Source organism: Ambystoma mexicanum, chromosome 11 (assembly GCF_040938575.1).
Source record: "Ambystoma mexicanum isolate Mex_15411 chromosome 11, UKY_AmexF1_1, whole genome shotgun sequence".
NCBI classification, from domain to species: domain Eukaryota; kingdom Metazoa; phylum Chordata; class Amphibia; order Caudata; family Ambystomatidae; genus Ambystoma; species Ambystoma mexicanum.
Window position 1 is genome coordinate 1,304,580,805 of NC_090934.1, and position 22,832 is coordinate 1,304,603,636.

Sequence of the window (22,832 nt, forward strand, 5' to 3'; positions counted from 1 at the left end):
ACTTTTTAACAGAAGACATGAAGATTCTTTCCTTAACCAGTAGACTTTTGGATTTTCTCCCTCAAAAGTCTCATTCATTTCTTAGTGTTCTCTCAGAGTACCAATTCACCTGCACGTTGATGTCTCTCAATATTTCATTAAATGCAGCATTATTCCTCGGATCCCTGAGAAACGTTCGGACATCAGTTTGTCTACCAACGAGATGCGGGCATTCCTCAATCAAATAATAGAAAACTAAACTGACCAGTCTATGTGCATTATCTGCTGATAGGGGCATTTGCGTTTTCCTCACTGTATTCAGGAAGCTGAAGGATTTGCTCAATGATAACTGCAAGCAACCTCCTCATGATTGGACCATTTTTAGGATCTGCCAGGAACAAATGAACACTAGTATTTCTCCCCATAAGCACAGGTTATGTGTGCAAAATGAACAGAAAAATTGCAAGAATGATCTGTGAAATGTTGTCATGGGGCACCACCATGGGCAGCTCCAAAAAGATATTCAGTGATAAAGGAATCGGGGAACTGTTCCCTCTTCCAGTCGTCGAAAAGGAACTCCAAATCTGGCACGTTCTCCTTTATGATTAAGACTTAAACATGTCTCCGTCCAATGTCAACAAACTCCTGTGGCTTTAAGAGCAAATATTTTCCCTTAACTCCTTTTTTAGTGACTGAAAAGAGTGTTCCAAAATAAGCCACAGTCCAATGTGCTCTTTATTCATATTCAACAGCTTTGGCTTCCTTCTTCCTCGTCATAGGCCCTAGTCTGCACGTTCTGTGCTTCTTCCCCGATGCATGCTTCAGACAGGGGTGGGGGTGAAGAGGGTTCTCCAGCGTAAAATTTCATGTCTCCAAGGAAAATCTAAGTATTTCTGCCTTGCACTTTGACTGCAGATGGTGTCACGTCTTCTACTATAAAACGAGGCTCGAGCCACCTTCTAGTAAAGTTGCGGATTAGGACTGCATCACCGGGGAAACATTTGGGAAGACACAACTCTTCAACTCGAGTTATTGTAGCATCTTCTTCTGTGTTCTGAGCTTCCCCACACCCTTTATGCTTCAGCTGATCTGAAATGACAGAGATGACAGAGATGCTTGAGGTCATGCATGTAAGATAATCATGTAACTCATTTCCTAACAATTCTGCTGTTGTCTGGGCATCACTTCTAGTTCCAGACGGAGGTATGAGAGGTATCCTCATTCACCTCCCTGTCACTATTTCGTGTGGCCTAAAATGGTGGTCGGAACTTGGTTGACTTCTCAATGCGTACAATGCCAGTGGTAGACAATGCAACCATCCTTTCTTCAGGGTAAGTTTCAATATGGCTATTCTCTCTTTAAGCACACTGTTTAGTCTCTCACAGGCCCCATTCGTTTGTGGGTGATACGCTGATGAGAACTTGTGCTTTATACTAAGCAACAAGCTTATATGCTCAAATACTTCATTAACAAAATGAGGGCTATTATCTGATCTCAATACTTCACATATTCCCATCTAGGAAACACTTCTCATACTAAAGTTGTTGCTGCACCAGTGGCGTCTGCATGTGTACGCAGTCCAGCTTCAATCCACCTCGAGAAAGGACATACCACTACAGTCATATATCTATATCCATTACATACTTGCAGCATTTCAACATAGTCGATATGCAAATTCTGAAAGGGTCCATTAGATCTTGGGAGAACTCCTCTAATTGTGTGCAATGTGTGCCCAGCAGTAACTTTTTGACATATGATACAATTGACTACATAAAATGCAACGTGTTCTACTATATTTGGAACAAAGCATTCCTCTGCAATAGTTGCGGCAAGACTCTATCTAGTGACGTGTGCAGGGTAGTGCAGCTGTTCCAGCACCACCCTTAATAAGGCTACAGGCATCACTTGTTTACCAGTACTGTCTTGTCACCACAATGCTTCAGAGGGGTTTAAAGAACACCCTCTCCGCGTCCACAAGTCTTTCTCATCTTGAGGTGCTTCCCCTTGAATCTCTGCCAATTGAGTCCTAGACAAGTTATTATAAAATTCAGACACACTCATCATCACCACCACGCTTTCATTCACATCACGCGTAACAAATGACATGATAATTTCTGTACATGCAACTTGCTTTGCTTCCTCATCTGCTTTTTGATTACCGCGTGAGATAAAGTCTGCCCTTTTAGTGTGTGCTGCACATTTAACTACTGCGATGGCTACTGGGAGTTGGAGTGCTCTAATAAGTCTATCCAATAAGGCTGAACGTTGCACTGGAGTTCTGTCCGCTCAGAGGTAGCCCCTCCTTTTCCAACGTGCTAGCCCTGTGTGCACTGTAGACATCACATAGTCTGAGTTGCTGTGCACTGTTACTTCCTGGTCTGCATGTCTCTCAAGCGTGATAATAAGCATCACTAATTCTGCAGCCTGTGCCGAAAAGTGAGACGGTAGTCGTGCACTTGTCAGTACTTCAAACTCGCCATTGACCATGTGTTTCACCACAGCGGCACATGTATATCTTTATCCATCATCCTGATCGATTCTAGAAGAATCATCAATCAATAGAATATCCCCAGCTGCCAATGCATTTTCCTTCACCCTAGGGAGTTCATCATAGAATTCTTCATAATTCAATCATGCGCGTGCTCGTTCTCTGCCAGTGGTTCTGCTACAAACATGGAGAGCGTTCTCTATTATGCATCAGACTATTTTGATCGCTGGATTTGATATGACCACCTTGTAAGCAGAAGCATTTTGAGAAGTCAATGTACCTTTAGGTTTTACTAAAATGGCAAACACTGCATGTGCAACAAATAACGTCATGGAACACCCCATTACTATGCTAGCAGCCTTCTTAAAGGCGAATGAGGCAGCAGCCTAAGACTGTTAGCACGGAAAGTAAGTGACCCCGCTTACTGGATCTAAAATCCCACTGTAATATGTAAGGGGCTTGTACCCCAAAGTGGTTCTCTGCGTAAGTACAGCTGTCATAACAGTGCCAAGAATTCCTCAGCATAACTGCAAATCCCTAAAACTGGAACTGTGCAAATTGCCTTTTTCAACTCATCAAGCCCTTCTTCCATTTCCTCAGTCCAAACAATCTTCTCCTGAGTTGCCTGTGCTTTCTTCAGAGCTTGCAACAAGGGCTTTATGTATGAAATGTATATTCAAAGACCCATACTCTTACATAGTTACACATCCCCAAAAATCTCTGCATGTTCTTTATCATGAGTGGCTTTACTGTTTTTAAAATAGAAAACAAGGGTGACAGACCAAAGCCCAATGCGTGCGCTAGACACAAATCTACTTAGAAGTGCAGGGGATCCAGCTGAGTATTCTGGTCATAAGCTGGGCAAGTCTGTTTGCACCCGGCATATAGTAAACAAAAAAGGGATGAATGACCAGTGCATAAGCGCGCTCTCCCTTAAGATTTCAAAGTTTCAAAGCTAGATTGATTATTTCAAAATTGAATCAGGACCGTTGAACTGAGAATTTTTTTTGTCAATGTCCAAAATCCATCGTAAATATATGATCCAATATATTGGCGAAAACATCCATTCTTGGTTAGAAGTGTTTATTATATGAAAAACTCAGCCAACACGTGTTTCGACAATGATGTGGTTTACAATGCTGGAATAATGAACCACCAAAATAAATATGAACAGTATAGTGACAAACAATATGAAAAGAATATACAGAGAAATATCAATGTTACAAAAGAATAGCATGATAAACAGTAAAACAATAAAAAAGCAAAAGAAAATCATAATGTGATATTAACATACCCAATCAGATTAGGAAAATATCTCCTCGTGCGGTTTGTACGTGTTTTCAAATCCATGAATTGTACATTCATTATGCCAGCCTTGAAAACGGCATCATTGTCGAAACATGTGTGGGCTGAGTTTTACATATAATAAACACTTCTAACCAAGAACGGATGTTTTCGCCAATATATTGGATCATATATTTACGATGGATTTTGGACATTGACAAAAACATTTCTCAGTTCAACGGTTCTGATTCAAATTTGGAATAATCAATCTAGCTTTCAAACTTTGAAATCTTAAGGGAGAGCGCGCTTATGCACTGGTCATTCATCCCTTTTCTGTTTTTTAAATAGCCTCATTCCTCTCAGGAGTAACTTTCTTTCCTTCATTCGAAATTAGCTGACCTATCTATAACATTTCTTTTTGACAATACTGTAATTTCTCCTTTTCTAGTTCATATCCTTTGTCTGCAGTCAAACTGAATAGCGTCTGCATTCTTCCTCTGAGGTGCTAAAGACCAATATGTAATCCACGTATTGCAACACAACACTTTTAAAATCTATATTGCTTAAGTCCATCTGTAGGACTCTATTGAGAATCGATGGTGACTCACAGCACCCCTGGGGTAAACTGTCACACCGCGCGCTCGCTCGCGGGCGCCACTTACCTGTCCTGGGATCCCGGATCCACGTCCGCAGCGGTCTCCTCCTTCATGGAGGCTGTACCCGCGGTGGCGTCTTTCCCCACGCTGGCCCGCGGTCCGGATAGGCTCCGTGGGCGCCGCCATCTTGCGAGGATCTGCGCATGCGCGGATCTACAGTTCCTGCGCTCTTTGCAATGCAGAATCTCCCGTCATGCTCGTTGGGCCTTTTTCTTTTCACAGTTTGATTTCACTGTCACGTACATTCCTTGTTCCCAGAATACGAAGGCTGATGCTCTGTCTCGGTCTCTGGAAACCAACTTTGAAGGTGCCAAGGAACCGGAGCCTCTGATAGCGTCAAAGCATTTTCTATCGATGGTGACTCCCCAGCTCCAACAGTTGATAGAAGCCACACGAACAGATTCCTCAAGATTACAGATACTACAACGCTCTGACATCAGGGAACGTGACGGCTTGTTGTTCTTTAAGGATCGTCTGTACGTTCCCACCTTGGAGCTCCAGAAGATCGTTCTACAGAATAGCCATGATTCCGTCGTTTCTGGTCACCGTGGAGTCCGCACAACACAAGAACTGGTTGCACGGCAGTACTGGTGGCCTGGATGGGCCACGCTGGTAAAGCACTACGTGGATTCCTGCCCTGTATGTGCCCAGATCAAGATTCCTCACAAAAGGCCCATTGGTCTCCTGAAACCCACGCCTACGCCTCCGTACCCTTGGCATACCATCGCCATGGCTTTCATCGTTGACCTGCCCCTGTCTGGTGGTTTCACGTGTATAATGGTGGTGGTGGACTGCTTCACCAAGACTGCTCATTTCTTGCCCTTTCCCAAACTGCCCACTGCCTCCCAGATGGCACGACGTTTTCTACACAAGGTGTATTGTCTTCATGGTCTTCCGGAGAAAATTCTATCGGACCGGGGATCTCAATACATCTCATCTTTTTGGGACCAACTGTGTCGGCATTTGGACATTCAGCGAGCCCCGAGTTCCGGCTATCATCCACAGACCAATGGGCAGACGGAGCGCACCAATCAAACCCTTGAGCAATACCTACGTTGTTATGCCAATGCCACTCAAGACAACTGGTCGGAATGGTTGTACACCGCGGAAGCAGCTTACAACAATGCTGTTCATTCTGCTACCGGACTCAGCCCCTTTTTCTGCTCTTCTGGTCTTCACCCCAGATTGCTGCCAGTTCGTCCTACATCTTCCAGTGCCGTACCATCTGCAGATGCCCTGGTATCCATGATCCGCAATCAACATCGCCTGGCGGCCGGTACCTTGGCAGTGGCACAAGCACGTATGAAGGAACACGCTGACAAGAAACGGAGCCCTGAGCATGTCCTTCATGTTGGGGACAGGGTATGGCTGTCCTCCAAGAATCTACCGGTACGCAATTTACCAGTGAAACTGGTTCCCCGCTTTTTTGGTCCCTTTCGCATCATTGGGCGTTTTTCTTCTGTTGCCTTTCGTTTGTCTCTGCCACGTTCTTGGAGGGTCCATCCTGTCTTTCATGTCTCTCTTTTGAAGCCCTATGTACCCGATGTTATGGGTCACACCTGTTCCCGTCCTGTCCCGGTCTTGGTTCGGGGGGTCCCTGAGTTTGAGGTGCAGGAGATATGTGATTCACGGATTTGGCGGGGTGCTCTGCAACTCCTGGTCAGCTGGAAAGGTTATCCTGCTTGTGACCGCACTTGGGAACCACGCTCCTTCGTGCATGCACCGCGCCTGGTTCGGGACTTCTATCTCCGCTACCCTTGGAAACCCGGTGCCACTTACCTGTCCTGGGTTCCCGGGTCCACGTCCGCAGCAGTCTCCTCCTTCATGGAGGCTGTACCCGCGGTGGCGTCTTTCCCGACGCCGGCCCGCGGTCCGGATAGGCTCCGTGGGCGCCGCCATCTTGCGAGGATCTGCGCATGCGTGGATCGTCAGTATCCGACTTCCCGCGCATGCGCAGTGTCGGAACATGCGTTCCAAGCCTCGCTTTGATGCCGGGCTTTAAAAGAGCACCGCATACACAGGGACAACGCGTCTCAACGCGGTTGTTACTGTGTATGCGCTGCTGGAGCCCTGGCGCCCGTGCCTCAGCCTCTCCAGTTCCTTACTCTGCATTATCCTGCCTTGTTCAGCCTCTCCAGTTCCTTACTCTGCCTTATCCTGCCTAGTCCAGCCTTTCCTCCTTGTCCTCTCCCTGCTCCTTAGTCCTCCTACCCCTTGCTTCCCAGTTCTACCTTGTCCTTGCCTGCCTCCTGGGTTAGGGTAGGGGAGTTCCTGTCTGGGTTCCTGGTTTGCTTTCCTCCTGCTAGGTTAGTAGGATTTCCTTGTCTGTTCTGTTGGACCTTGCAGACCTTCCTCCTTTATCTGTCTTGTGCCCTGCCGGTACCTGTGCCTTGCTACCCTCTTGGATGTTCCGGAGTTCAGCTTCCACCATTATCGGTGTCTTCATTAAGCTTTCTCTGCCAGTGGAAACACTGTCCCGACGCCACGCAAATACGGAGAAGTGCCACCCGTGGCGTTGGGAGTTGGTTCAGTGCCATCCTGTCATATATCGTCAGGAGGGTATTGGGCTAATTTCTCGTGCTACTCATTCATTGGCAAGAGATACTCCGACAGACTGGCAACCTCAACTCCACGGTCTCCAGGAAGAAAAGGTAACCAGCGATCTCGTGAAGACTCGTTTAACATAAACGAGTACTTTTCAGACGACTTTGTCTGAACGTAATGACGTCAGATCTTGTGAGTCTTTATGCAATGGGTTTCAGAAAAATGCATTTTTCAAATCAATCACAGTGAAATATTGTGCTTCAACAGGGATATTACAAAAGATCGTCGCAGGATTAGGTACTAAAGGGAACTGGGCCTCTACAATCTGATTAACCAAGCGTAAATCCTGAATTGAACGCCACAACCCTGTTTTCCCTTTTTTAATCAGATAAATTGTGGTATTACACAGTGACTCTGATGTCACTAAGATGCCCTGTTCCAACATAGCAGATATCATCTTAAAAAGACCTTAATCTGCCTCTCGAGACATGGGATACTGTTGTGCTCGAGGTAAACTTGCTCCTGGTTTCGATTTAATCTTCACCTCTCCAGCCCCCTTCAATAGGCCTACATCATAGGGGCCTGTTGTCCATTATGAAACTGGCACTTTCGCAAAGGCTTCATTGAAATACTCAGGGCGTTTCTACGCTAACAACATTTTCTGAGGAACCTCACATTTAATTGCTCTTACCCAATAAATAATGCTCATCTCAAATAATATTTCATCATCTGATGGATGGTCTCCAAGCATATCCTCATCACTGACGTCAGTCAGTCTGTAACATTCCCCAATTGCAATCACTGTGCACCATCGTCTGCCTTCATGATCATTCCCATCAAGCAAAACGATTTCTCCTCGCACTATGGCTGCTTGTAATTCTAAAGGAAAGATTCACCCTTCCTCTTCATCCATAGGTATCTTTGCCCTTAATAAGAATTCATCAGGTATTCTCATAGTCTTGCCCACTAAACCTGGCAGCCATGTCAACAGAATGCGTTCCCCATAGTGAAAGACTTCTGGTTCTAACGGTACTCCTCGCATGGCTATTTGTCCTGCAAATGTCATAATAAATACACTCACATTTAAATAATGCATTCCTGGTGTTGAACACAGTATACCTTTATCAGTGAATCGTCATGTTCAACTTGGTCATTAAAACTCGACCTAATATATTGACAGGTTTCTGTCTTGAATATAACAATGGCACAGGCATGTCACACTCTCCCATAGAGACGGGCAATTCTTCAGTAAAAGGAACTCTACTTGCAGCTCCCGTGAAGCCTTGAGTATTCATGGCATTTCCAGACATCGAAAATGTTCCTTCTCGTATACATGAGTATGTTGCACCCGTGTCTACTAAGAATGAAAAAGATTTGCTTCCTATATTGACGTCAACCCTTGGTTCCTCTTGAGGATTGGACATCACAGATAGTATTGAACACATCAAATCTCCCAGTGAGCTGTCCTATTGTGGATACATTCTCATTCCCATACCTGTGAATGGATTTCCTCCTTCAACAGTGACACCCCCTATTCTAGGAGTCATTAACTGACCCGTGCTTGTGCTCTGTTGTATCTGCATGGGTGACTGCTGTGACTGCCCTCAGGCGGATTCAATGTTGTCTGCTGTGTTTGAAAGTCGTGTTGCATTCTCGGTGCTTGTGCTTGCTGCACTGTCTGATTCTGAGCAAACCCATCTCCATTCTGCTGTGAATATGCAGACGGGTTTACTGTCCCCCCTCTTGAAAATTGCCCATTCTGCACAAACCCTTGACTTCTACATTTCTGAGCAAAGTTCCCTGACATACCACATGTCCAACATATAGGAGGAGGAAGTCTCCTAACTTGCCCCTCCTGTATGCCTTGACTATCATTCTGCATGTTTTGAAACCCACTTTGATTATTCTGGAAGTTTCCATGATTATTCTGGAAGCCGCTGCCTCGAAAGCTTCCCCTTCATCGTGGTGCAATTCCACTATTGTTTTGTTCTAACTATCTTGGGTTATTCACCTGCAGCATGTTTACTTTTTGCTGTGAACCTGACCCGCCTCCACTAGTCAACATTTCCCCTTCAATGGTGTACTTGGACAGTTTTTTCTGCTCTAACTTTGCCTCTTCACCTTTCCTAGCATCGTCTTTCTTTCGATTCTTCTCTTACAAAAGTCTGCAATAATGCACGATGGTCAGTTGGATCTCTGACCATGGCTTTGCTTCCGTGCCCACTAATTTTTTGAGCTGCTTTTGTACTGCTTCTAGCAACCCTTAGCACAATATGTGATAAAATACAGGTATGGATTTCCCCCAAGCCTTGTGCGTCTCCAAAGCCCATGCCTCTTGGAAATTCTAAATGTAAATAAGAGGATCCTCCACTTCCTGCATCTTTTTTGCCATTATAACTCTCATGTCGGACGTGTCCAGATACAGTACTCTAAGTGCTTTCCAGACTGCCGCCCTACAGTTATTGAACAGTGCTCCATCATGAGCAGTGTTTACTGTGGTAACACTAGAATACCCTGCTCTTGACCATACGTCATCAGCCCTTTCCCCAAGGATAGTGATCAGGAGACCCTTAATGTCCCCTATAGCTAACGTGTTTCCTCCTGTCAATTTCTCTAACTCATGTATCCATTTCCCAGCGCAGCGCCAGAAGTTAAACTAGGGAGTTTACACCTTAAATGTTCCTTATCCATTTGTGCCCAAGGTATATACTGTTGCATAGCTCCTCCTTTCTCTAACAAGGGAAACTGTGAAACCCCAAACTCACACCCACCTCCCATCCTCTGTCTGTTCATAGCAGGGACAATGGTTCCGCTCCACCTCCTACCTGGCCTGCGACCTTAACCTGCTCACATAAGGTGGTGAGTCCCCCTATCACCATGGGATCTCCCTTTAGGTGGGTCTAGCTGCGTCAATGATTCTGATGCCCAAGATTTGGGTAGGTCCAGATCCGACCATCTTACTTCATTATATATTGAAATGCACCCTTCATGGCCACATACATTGCCTTCTTCCTCCTCATGGAAGGTTTCCCTGTCCTCGTCTGAGATATCTTGTCCCCAACTTGTGTGACTTCCCTCCTCTTCATCTCTATTTAGAGTCAGTCTATCTAAAGACAGCTCCTTTGGCTCAAAACTGCAAGAGGCTCCTTCTTTGTCATACAACTGCGTACTCTCGAGTCGATCATGTTTACCCTTCCCCTGCCACACTATTTTTAGTCATCATATCATAACAGACTTTATCAATAGCATCCCCAATGCTTCTAGAGTCAAACCCATCCTCTATTTTTGCTCTAGACGGACCTGCTATTGGCTTGTTTGCTATGTATTCCCATGCCACAACTGGATTAGGATCTATTAATTCCTCTTGCACACATCCAAGATCGCATTCTCTCTGCCTCCTCTTTCTTTCTAGTTTGTCATCAAACTCTCTTTGTTTCCTTGCTTCTTCTCTTACTCTTGTTTCCTCTTTTCTTTTCATATGTCTCTTTTCATTTCATTTTCATGAGTTCCGCTTGGTTCTGCAGGGTTCCGTTTTATGTGACTGACCCACGATTTTGCACATTTGAAATTGGCTCACAGCAGAGTAAGTGTAATTTGATGGTACTTTCGCTCTACTGTGAGTGCGGTACACAGTTCCAGCACCATTTCAGACTGTTCCATCCTACGTGATGTGGTTGTATCAGATTCTGACTAATTTTTGGTGGCTGTGACTTTGATTTTACACTGTTATTTTCCAGACCATCTATGGGATATTTTTAATTGGTTTTCACTCTATTACAATATACATTGGGCTGGAACTTTATTGATTCAGTTTCTATGCCCTATAGGTCAGCTCATTTATTGTTTCTGACCGTGCGTAGGTGAATTTCTTCTCCATTAGGTTATTGGTCCTTGCTTTAACGCCCATTGATAGAGCGCTACTTAAGCATTTACTGAATCCATTGAATTAATTGATATGTGATCAGTAATGTTCTTCTCTTTTTTAGGTGACTGGCCAAGACTGTTATATAAAGTTGTGCAACTGCCTAGTACCATTTATCACGGAAGACTTCAGACCTCATGTTAACCCTGATGAATTTCCATGCAATTTATTCAATCATGAAGATGGAAAGAAACATGTTGGTTCTTTGATTGGTCTATCTCTGTTTTGATCTTACTGCCCATTAATATGACAGATTAAGGTCCTCATTTTCTGGACACTACATTTTTGAGCACTTTAGCACTCGTTTTTGACCAGAATTGGTTTATGTTGCTATAACATTTTGTGCAAGTAGTTTTGCTGATGTTTATGCACTTTCAGTGTATTTTTGAGATTACTATTGTATTTGAAACATGCACTTTAGATTTGTATGAGTTTAGTATGGATGGAGTGATTGGTGATGTGAGTGGGTCTGATTGTGTTGCACACTGTTTTGAGTGAATGATATCTGGTATTTATGTATTAGTTTTCTTTGAATTGTAATTTATCAGTCCAAAAATTTCATATTATTTTTATACTTCCAGGTCGCCAAGTCTAGGCCACGGGTGGCGGCGCAAGCCAGTGTCACCAGGCCACGTCGTACAGGGGCAGCCATGTCATCTGCTGCCCCGAGTAGGCGGGGTGGGGAGGCTGCAGGGGCAGCTGCAGTTCCGTCCACCCCAGCTCTGACTCCCCCAGCAAGGACAGTGTTGGTCCCGGTACATCAGACTGAGGTTCCCCCTACCATAATCACACTTCAGCTAATGCCTGCAGAAAGTCATGTGGTCAGTGTGACATCGCACACTACTACTACACAGTCCACCGGTGCTCCTGCCTCTAGTGTCCAGAGCGGCGTAGGGCACTCCGGATCCCCACCACCCACAAAAAGAAAGACGAAGAGTGCTCGTCCAGTACAGGCTGATGACCCCGACACGGTTACACGGTCCGGCACGCCAAGGAAGCCTAGCTTCAATGATGCCGAACTGGATGCACTTGTGCAGTATGTGTCCGAACATGACGCCGAAATGTTGGTCACTTCAGGGTGTAGGATTACACCTGCTCGACGTCAGGCACACTGGCAGTCCATTGGGGACAGCATAAGTGCCCTTGGGTTTATGAGGCGCACAGCTGTTGAGTGCTACAAGCGCTGGAACGACCTTAAGCGTAGGGCAAAGAAAAAGCTGGCCTCAAGTCATGCCGCAACTCTGGTGACTGGAGGTGGGTCTCCACAAGAGGACATAGAACTCACTCTACATGAGCATGTTGCTGGGACCTACGTCACAGAGGAGCAGATCCAAGGTGTGGGAGAACTGCCAGATTACGAGGCATTGTCCGGTGAGTGCACATGCATGTGTGTGTGATCCATGTGTATGTAGTTTGTGGGAGGGGTTCTGGTTGAGTGCCAGGTCAGGGTGTGTGTGCCTGAGTGTTTTGTCCCACCCATGTGCTTCATCCAATGCATTCTGCGCCCTGGGATTTGGGTATTACAGTATCCCTTCTGGCCACAGTAGGCGTTTTGCACTACATTGCGCCAGTTGCCCTTGAAGTGGCATCTTGCTACCACATTGTTCCGTATTTAGCTGTGTTCATTCAGGCTGATTGTAGGAATTCACCTGGTTCTACTGCGCATCACTCTGCCCTATTGTCACATATATGACATGCCCATGGTACATGCCATCTGTGTGATGGCATGTGTCATGTATGTGTATTGGACATGCCACTCACAGGCCAATGTGTGATGGCACTGCTAGCCAGCATGCAGCTGATGTGTTGCTCTCCCATCTTGGTGTCATCAGTGTCTGACATTTTCCTCCCCTTCCAACTCATGGACAGTGCATGCATGGGAGGGTTATAGTCATGTGGGACATGTGTAAATCAAGTACTGGTACTGTAGCTTGTCTGGCCTAATAGCGTGCCATGGTGCTAATGCCTGTTTCCATTTTTTGTCTTTCTTGTTTTTGCAGAGGATGACGCACCTGATGCTGTTGAGGGAGAGCAGATGGTGCAGGCCCAGGAGGGATCTAAAGCACGACCAGGCACCAGTGGGGGACGTGGTTTGGTGGTGGGGGAGAACCCTCTCTTGCTGCAGGCCATACTGTCCCGGGGTGTCCCTGGCTGCACATCCCCAGAACTCTTTTCAGGTGTTGATTCGGATGAGGCCTATGTGGATTCGCAGGTATGTGTTCATGGAAGGGATACTGTTCTGTCCGACCCACCTGCACCAGGACTAGAGCCCACTATGGGGATGGCAGTGTTGGTAGGTGCGCCTGTGGTGGTTACGGATGCAGGGCCACACTCTGCAACATCTGATCCTGTTCCTGAGCCAGCAGTTCAGAGGGGAAATGCAGTCCTGCAGCCTCAGGCAGTGCCGACACAGCAAGGCGCAGTTCGCCTTGCCCCAGACAGGTATGGTGCCCGCCAACGCGGTGGCCGTCCGCCACCAGGCAATACCGCATGGGAGCAATCCATTTACGGTATGGCCAACCAACAGGCAGCATCATCAGAAATGATTGCTCAAGCCATGGAGAGGGTGGCCACTTCCATTGTCCCCCCAGAAAGGCAGATGGAGCTACTACAGCAGGCAACAGACTCCATTTGCCAATCAGTGAGGGAGGACATGTTGGCGTCCAACAGGGACAGACAGGCGGCCATGGACAATATGAGGGAATCAATTTCTATAGATGTCCAGGGACAGAGGGAAGCCCTGAAGGGAGAGGTCCGGCACCTCAGGCAGACTCTTGTGGATCTTGAGGCTTCCACTATCACCAGGACGGAACAGCTGCTGGAGCGTGTCATCCGTACGCTCTCAGCAGAGAGGCAGGCAACTCGGGCGGAGGTCCGGGCAACACGTCGGGTGTTGCATGGGGATCTCCGCACCATATCCCTCCAGAACGAGGCCTTCCAGACCCGCATGCTTGCTGCCATGGAGGACCAAACTAGGGCATTGCTTGGGCTGCCTCCCATGGCACCACCACCTCCTGTGGCAGTAGCAGCAGAGGTTGAGGAGAGCGAATCCAGCAGTGAATCTCCCACTATTTAGTAGCCGTGCAGGCCATGGAGGTGTTTTTTTTTTCGCAACATTCACGCAGGTGACTGTTGGTGGGCACCCTGTCCTCGGACCTCCTGGGTGGCCTCCCCCACACCCCCTGGCCCACACATGGCCATTTTTGATTTTTGATTTTTTGTTGCAGTGTGTTGCCTTGTGTGGTTCCCGTGGGCATCCACTGTATTCCAGCTTGGTACATGCAGGCTTCTCCTGAGTTTGGGTTAGATGCTTGGGTCAGTGAGACACACACCCCTCCTGCTTCCCGTTTCCATGAGCTTGCAAAGGGTGTGCCCAAGTGACAGTGAATTACACAGTGACGTTGGACTCCCATGAGCTGTGTGGGCAGTCTGTAGTCAATACTGTGTATACATTCCTAGTGCATATTGTTGTTGTATTGTGCACTGCATGGTGTATTGATGTGTGCTTGTGCATCCATGTCTCCCTCCTAATTTGCAGGTTCATTCCTCATGTCTTCACAAGGCCGTCCACTTTGGAGATGGAGCTCATGTTGTGAGCAGTGGACTTCCATATGTGCGTGGCAACAACACTGTACAGTTGGAGGTGGTGGATGTGCTGGCATTCTCATGTTGTAAGACTACGTATCCTTTGCCTTAGTACTGTCATGTTTATGCTATGTCGATTGTATTGTGGTAAGTATTTGGTCATGTGTGTTGTTGTTTCTACATTTATGTGGGCATATTGTGTGTGGCCAGTTTCCATTAGGGACACTGTACTTTGTGACACAAGTCATGTTTGGGGGATGAGTTTGTTTGCTCTCACATGGCATGTCATGCCATGGTGTGTTGGGTGGTGGTGCTGGGGAGGGGTTGGGTGACATGGCACTGTTGTCATGTTGTGTCTTGCAAGGGGGTAATGATTTTAGCAGCATAGAAGTGTGTCTTTTGAACACAGCATTGGTGCTGTTTGTGTAGGTAGGGAAGCACACAATGGAACACTTCCAGGTGTACAATCTCAGGCTGGTATGGTTGTGACAGTTGACTGTCCATTGACACATCATAATTGTCAGTAACAATCATCATTGATTGTCAGCTGGTATGTGCCAGGGCTGTGTGCACTCCACAGGGGTGTGATTTTTTGTGAAGTAATTAGCCACGAGTTGCGTACGGGCTGCCTCACCCCGTGCCCTTTCCCCTCCCATGCGCAGTGGGCATGCATGTGGTTGGGGATGTGGGGCCACCACCATGTCCACGGCCAGGCCCCGGCGTGTTGCAACGTTGTGCAGGACACATGCTGCCACTATGATCCTGCACACTACTGGGGGAGCGTATAACAGCTGCCCGCCAGAACGGTCAAGGGAGCGGAAGCGTGACTTGAGCACTCCGAATGTGCGCTCCACGATGCCCCGGGATGCAATGTGGGCTGTGTTGTATCTTACCTGGGGTGGCGTGGTGGGGTTCCGAATTGGTGTCATCATGTGGGTGCTGAGAGGGGAGGCACTGTCCCCTGGGGAGGTGGTGATGGGTATCATCAGTGGGGTTGTGACATTACTCAGTATCTGACATGTATGCATGCGCAGTGGCATTTATACTCACCGAGCAGCCATGTATCGCCATGCCGCCGAGCTTCTATGTCCCGGTTTAGGGTAGACATTCTGTAGATGAAACTGTCGTGGGTGGAGCCTGGATAGTTGGCGTATACTGAGGTGATGATTCCCTTGGCATCACATACTAATTGGGCGTTGATGGAATGTCAGTGCTCGCGGTTTCTATAGATGTGCTCAGTTGCCCTGGGGGGACGTAGAGCCACATGGGTGCAATCAATGGTACCTAGCACTTTGGGGAATTGTGCCACCCTATAGGAGTCCTGGGCAACAGCCTGCCTTTCTGCAGGTGTTCTGGGCAGGTATATGTGCCTGCGGACTGATGGGCGTGCAGTGATGATGGCCAAGACCTGGTGTAGGCAGCGTGACTGCGTGGCCTGTGACAACCCCCCCACTATGGCACTTGTCCGCTGAAATGATCCAGTGGCCAGGAAGTGCAGTACATTGAGGACCTTCTCCAGGGGGCTGAGTGCTTGGGAGCACAGGGTGGTTGATGTGAGGTCAACCTCCCACTCACTGACCAGGTCGAGTATTATGTGAGGTGGAAACCTGTACCTCCCATACACATGGTCATCAGGCATCCCAAAAAGGCTGGTTCTGGGTGTAAAAATTTTGGCCCAGACTATCCTCCTCCTCCTCCTGCGGTATCCCACGGCCACTGCTGCTAGGAATGGTATGTTCATCCTGGCGTCTGAGCTTGTTTGTTGTTTGCGTGCACTTTTATGCTGTGCGGGTGGACGTACGCCTACTTCCTGCTGGCGTATGTGTTTCCCGATTGGCCACGTTCGTTTCCATGAATACGTGTTGTAGGCAAGCGTGTAAAACTTCCCGCGCAGCTCTGGAATACCCGCACCAGCCCAATCGCGTGTGGTACTTCTCACGCACCCCTGAAATACCCGCACGCAGCCCAATCGCGTGTGAAACTTCCTGCGCACCCCTGAAATACCCGCACGCAGCCCAATCGCGTGTGAAACTTCCATCGCGCACCCCTGAAATACACGCACGCATCCCAATCGCATGTGAAACTTCCCGCGCACCCCTGAAATACATGCACGCAGCCCAATCGTGTGTGAAACTTCCCGCGCACCCCTTAAATACACACACGCAGCCCAATCGCGTGTGAAACTTCCCGCACACCTCTGAAATACACGCACGCAGCCCAATCGCGTGTGAAACTTCCCGCGCACACCTGAAATACCCGCACGCAGCCCAATCGCGTGTGAAACTTCCCGCGCACCCCTGAAATACACGCACGCAGCCCAATCGCGTGTGAAACTTCCCGCGCACCCCTGAAATACACGCACACAGCCCAATCGCGTGTGAAACTTCCAGCGCACCCCTGAAATACCCGCACGCAGCCCAATCGCGTGTGAAACTTCCCGCGCACCCCTGAAATACACGCACGCAGGCCAATCGCATGTGAAACTTCCCACGCACCCCTGCAATACACGCACGCAGCCCAATCGTGTGTGAAACTTCCCGCGCACCCCTGAAATACACGCACGCAGCCCAATCGCGTGTGAAACTTCCCGCGCACCCCTGAAATACACGCGCCCAGGGCAATCGCGTGTGGGAGTTCCCGCGCACCATCTGAAATACACGCGCCCAGGACAATCGCGTGTGGAACTTCCCGCGCACCCCTGAAATACACGCGCCCAGGGCAATCGCATGTGGAACTTCCCGCGCACCCCTGGAATACACGCACCCAGGCCATTCGCATGTAGAACTTCTCACGCACCCCTGATATACACGCACACGCTCCCCCTGGCCCGATCGCGTGTGAATCTTCTCGCGCACGCGTGTTCCCGACGCCCGTAATAAGCGTTCCCCGCTTTTGCCAGTCCGGTAACCTCGTAATGACACCCTATGAATTAGAAAAAAAAACACAAACACATTATTATTATGTTTAGAAAAATATAAAGAACTTGATATAAATAATTGACATTTTTATTTACATTCAAACTAATTAAAACAATGACAATATCAACAATGACAATAACAATGATAGTGACGATGTTCAAGCACATGCTGGTTCAAATTTCACAAGATGTGTTATAATGTGTACAAATATGAAAAGCATTAATAATATATTTTTATTTACATACATTTATAAAAATAGTGGCATCACATTCATAAAATCACTTTAAGATTGCAAAAAAATCTTAAAATGTGCACGAATATAAACATATCATAATATCATTAAATAAATAAATCTATATGGGCCCGATTTACTATCTACGACTTTATTGTGCGTAAGTCATGACAAAAGCCAATAAGGCGAATGTGCAATATAAGTTACATACAAAGGGACACATTTATGAAGCCAGACACAGAAATCCAGTGTATTTCACACTATGTACATAAACGGAAACAAGTCTAACCTGATTCACTAAGAAAAAGCACATACATCAAAATATAACTCCAGCCGGCATGACATACACCAGCGTAAGTGAACGCGTCAAGGAAATCTGAAGTCATACCTGTGCACTCACACACTTTCACCAATCATCCTGCCATCACTGCGCGTATCCACCCACACACATGCATCGCACATCACACTTTCACCACCAATATCATGGTTTAACTTACAACACTCCCCACACATCTCCCAAGAGCTATGTTTGCTTAGTTAATACCTCAAAACATACACCGTTTGCCCATCACACTTGTTGCAACTCACAATGCCCCCGAAAATGCCCAATAAAACACAAACACACCTCTGACACACCCACAAAAACGCCATACCACATGGACAAGAAAGGGTCAAAGCAGGCGGAAAGTACATCAACGACACATGCACATAACATGCAAGACATTCCGACTCTGACATCACACCATAGAATTGCAAAACCTATGCCATATGCCTAATGTACACCAGAATCGAACCTCTATGACAATGCCAACCTAGCCATCACAAAGCAAGATTGACAAAGCAACCACAAGACAAACACTGCACACAATGACACAGACACATTCCAACACATACCAAGACACAAACATACAACACGTACACATCGACTGCACCACACATGTGACACCATTAAGAACATGTGGCTCTCACAATCAGCAACGAGGTGCACACTAGGAAAAAAACACACCCGATCTCACATGAAAGGCACAACATCTGCGCACACACCCAAGTGGGGCAGTACATATGGGTAGTACCATACAAGTGGATGATGCGCACATCCCAATCAGAGTCAAATTCCCACCCCTCCAATTATCACAATCTATAAATACCAGAACACAAGTGGACCCAATTGCTGCATATGTCTTGGTCTCCAGCAAGATGAAAGCTGCCAAGAAGGCTTTGAGCAAAATTAAAAGGCAACACCATATGTACGTACACAGGCCACAATCCATGTCCATCATAATTACACCACATCGCCTTACGGCAAGAAGGACACACCATAGCACTAATGCCCCAAATGGATCCAGATGCACATGGTTGCACAACACACATACACAGCACACACACAACTGACCACACCACACAGTACACAACACCACCACTGGCACACGCATACAAGACTCCCCAGAAAACTACTCCCCCCAGTCACAAAGCCATGTCTGTGAGCACCTGCAGGTGAAGGGCTCACACTGTCCATTGTGCAACCTGGACCTTGAGTGCTGGCTGCAGCACATCTGCCCATAGAGGACACTGTCTCTGCCACAGCGACTGCTGCAACTGCACCTTCAGGGGACCAGCCACATGTCACCATGTATCAGGTCCACACACCTGAAGGTAGCAGTGTGGACTCCAACAGACATATGCGGGGGGTCCAGCAGGGCATGAGGATGGGCTTGCAGGATGTGGAAAGGGAGGTGAGGGAAGCAGGAGAGTGACAGTCCCAGGGACAGAGGGCATTGAGGGAGGAGGTTTCAGGGCTGAGGACCAAATTGCATGCTGTCAGGGGCAGGAATCAAGGGTGACCAAGCATGCTATCTGTGACATCCAACATCATCTCTCCCAGACACTGATGTCCTCATTGCCTCTTAGGTCTTCTGTGCATTTGGGTGCCCTGATTCCTCCCATGCCCCGGAGTGGCCACCGGGGACACATAGAGAGCTCCATCGTCTCATTCTCCTCCATCTCGCCAAGGCAGTGGCCCCTGCATGGTGAGGTAAAGGAGGAGGAAGTGGAGATGTAGTTGTGAGGGACAGTGAACATGAGGGGTGAGAGGGAGACCTGTTAAGGCAGCCCCAAAGTCCCAGATAGGCCCAGAGGAATCAGAGTCAATCCAAAACAGAATCAATGACGGAGTAGACAAAGTGCATGTCAAAACCCAACTTTATTCACATTGAAACAAAGCCGGGACAGCATACACTCATTCAAATCTCGCTGATTTCAACATATTAATAAAAAAAAAATTCTTAAGGACTACAAACATGTCATTAATGACATCATAACATAATATCAGTTTACAAAATCTACAGGAAATGGGGATATGTTAGTCGGTGTGGCTACTTATAGATTCCATAAGTGTTAAACATTTGATTGGGTTACAAGTATCTGATGGCTCCACCTGTAACCACCCCTATATTGATAAAGGTTAGACTACATCATCTTCATGGCAAGGAGTTGTTTGGCATGCTACTTGATGGGTGGCATTAGTCTAAGGCTTTTGATCAGACCTAGAGTAGGTGAAGAGAGGCCCATGGAACGTTCTTCCTTCAATTAAAAGTTACCATACTTCATTCTAAGGCCATGAGACCGGGCAATCCCTTTGTACTTGGCCTTGTGTGGCGCCTCATGTCTATGTGTGCATTTAGGGAGTACAGCAGGTGTCCTATCTGTGTTTGCTTCTAGTGAATGGCCAGTGATCTTCAATTATGGGTCTCGTGCGATGGGACCATATTTGGAATAAATGTACCTGCTATTTACTGAGGTTTTTGGTAATATTAATGTGGCTGTCATGTTTTCCCTTGCCACCCGGGACACTCTCGAGTTATTCTTCACTGAGTCTTTTGACTTACTGTTTCATTGCACCTGGCTAACAAAGGCTGGTTGTGCTCTCATAAAATGTTAATTAATCTGGGATTATACTACTTGCATCTTGAGAATTGCTATCTCGTGCCTTCATTTCGCTGTTTCAATCCTCCCTAATTTCAGTCTAACTGTGGCACTAGAAGCCAGACACTGTCTGAGCTCTGCACGGACGTGTGCTTTGTGGATTCAGCCTTTTGCGTGCTGCACTTCACAACCATCCCGTGCTACCGATACGCAGCATGCTACACAACCCGCGTGTACCTCAGACATAAACATTTCCACGTACTCGGCCCATGGTCCTGCCATGAATCACCCCCACCTGCAAGGCCCCAACACGCCTCTCGAAATGCATTCCCAATTGGCCAGCACTTCTTTAGCACAGATCGCAAGTCTCGGCTTGACGCCCGCACCATACAGCCATGGCCTCCATCAGCACTGCATCCACCCCAACAACCACTTGCAACAACCACATGGTAGCACGCTCTTCTGTGCTGAGGGACCTTGCTCCCTCAGCTGCAAGAGCCATCCCGCACCACACTCCACCTGTCACAAAACCAGTAACAACGCAAAGAACATTCATGGGAACACAAGGCACACCCTCATATGGTAGTGTAGGAAGGGACTGGACGTGTAGGATGGCTGGCTGGCGCAGGCGTGTATTAGGAGCTGCTACTACCCATACCAAAATGGCTGCCAAGTTAGGACCTGCTGTGGAACTCAAGATGGCCCCCAGCTGACCCAAAGGTCTGACATCCCTGGTGGTCTAGTGTTACAGGGTGCAGCCTGAGGCTATACAACCACGCCCCAGGCCACACAGTGTGCTTAGCATTTCTTCTGCTCTCTTCAAGAGCAGTGTAATGCTTACCGCTCCTGTTTCCATGTGCACAGAGACTCTTACCTTGCCGGTGCACGCCCAAATTCATCTGTGCTTGGAATCTGTCTTTGCATCCATTCTTAGCTGAAGATTTAATCGATCGCGCTCTGTAGCGTTTCAGTTCTTGGATTTCACTGATCGGGTCCCGTGGCAACGGCAGCCCCTGCAACAGAGAAAACTTCAGTAAGAGCCTGAAGTGTCAAGACAAGACCCACCCGAATTCCCCATTGAAAATGTACTTACCAGAACTAGCTGTCAGCTGGCTGGACTCCTGCTTGCCGGCCGCTCCAATCATTCTCCATGCAGTAGCCTGATCTGGAACAGCATTTCACATAATCTGCACCTGCAAGAAGAAAGAGACTTATTAAAGCACATCACACCACCAGACAAGAACAAACAATACTAAACAAGCCGCGCTTCATGCCGCAAGCTGCTAGAACTCTAGACAGAACACAAAGCAGCGCTGTACAAAGTCTTACCTCAGCATCCTCGACATCTCGTGAGTCGCAGTGTGGACCACTACTACCAGTGAAGGTACTGGAGTCGGTTGCTTATCTGGCACCTTCAGCCTTCTTTTTCTGTGAATAAGGTGAGCACAACCACCTGCGTGCCAGCCAGCAATCCTAAGTGATACATAAGGGGAGGTGGGGGGAGAGTCAGGAGACCCATACTGAATACCTGTACTTGCATCTCCGCAGACCCCCTTGCACATCTTACCAGAGGCCCAGAATTCTACTGGGCCTCTCCCAACCACACTTGTCACTGGGCTACAGCTCTTCAGTGGGCCAGTGGGGGAAAGAGGGTTTGGGTGCCCTTCATAACCAGTCCCTCCAGTGTGGGCAATGCTTCTGAACAGTCCGGATCAGGCACTCCTGCAGGGCACCAGAGGTAAGCGTTACAACCTCCACCACCGGCCACCCTCCTCCCAATTAATTATGTGCACTTCTTAATGCACACTCTCTCATAGCCCACACACCTGGCATCCTCAACCTCATATTAACCAATATCCTCAACCTATTAGTCATCACTGAAACCTGGCTCCACAGCACCATGGCAAAGCCATCTCCATTTCTGTTCCACCCAACTACACCATTCTCCACAATTACCTGATTGCACAAAAAGGCAGATGTGTGGCCCTAATTTACAAAGATTCCCTGGTCATCCGTGAACTCGCCTCTGCACCCCCCTCCTGAGTGGCCAGCTGCTCTCAGTCAAGCTGTCCCTTTCACACTGACTATGCACATCGTTTACCGCCCTCCTGACTTGGCCACGACGTTCAAGGAAGATTTTGCAAGACTACTCATGACTAAACTAAGCACCAACTCTACAGTCATTGCACTAGGGGACAAAGATGCCTCCTCCCTGGATAGCACCACCTCCGCCATCAAATTGACCCAGAAAATTGCAAAGCCCATGCACGCCCATGGGCACACACTTGACTGGTTACTTGAT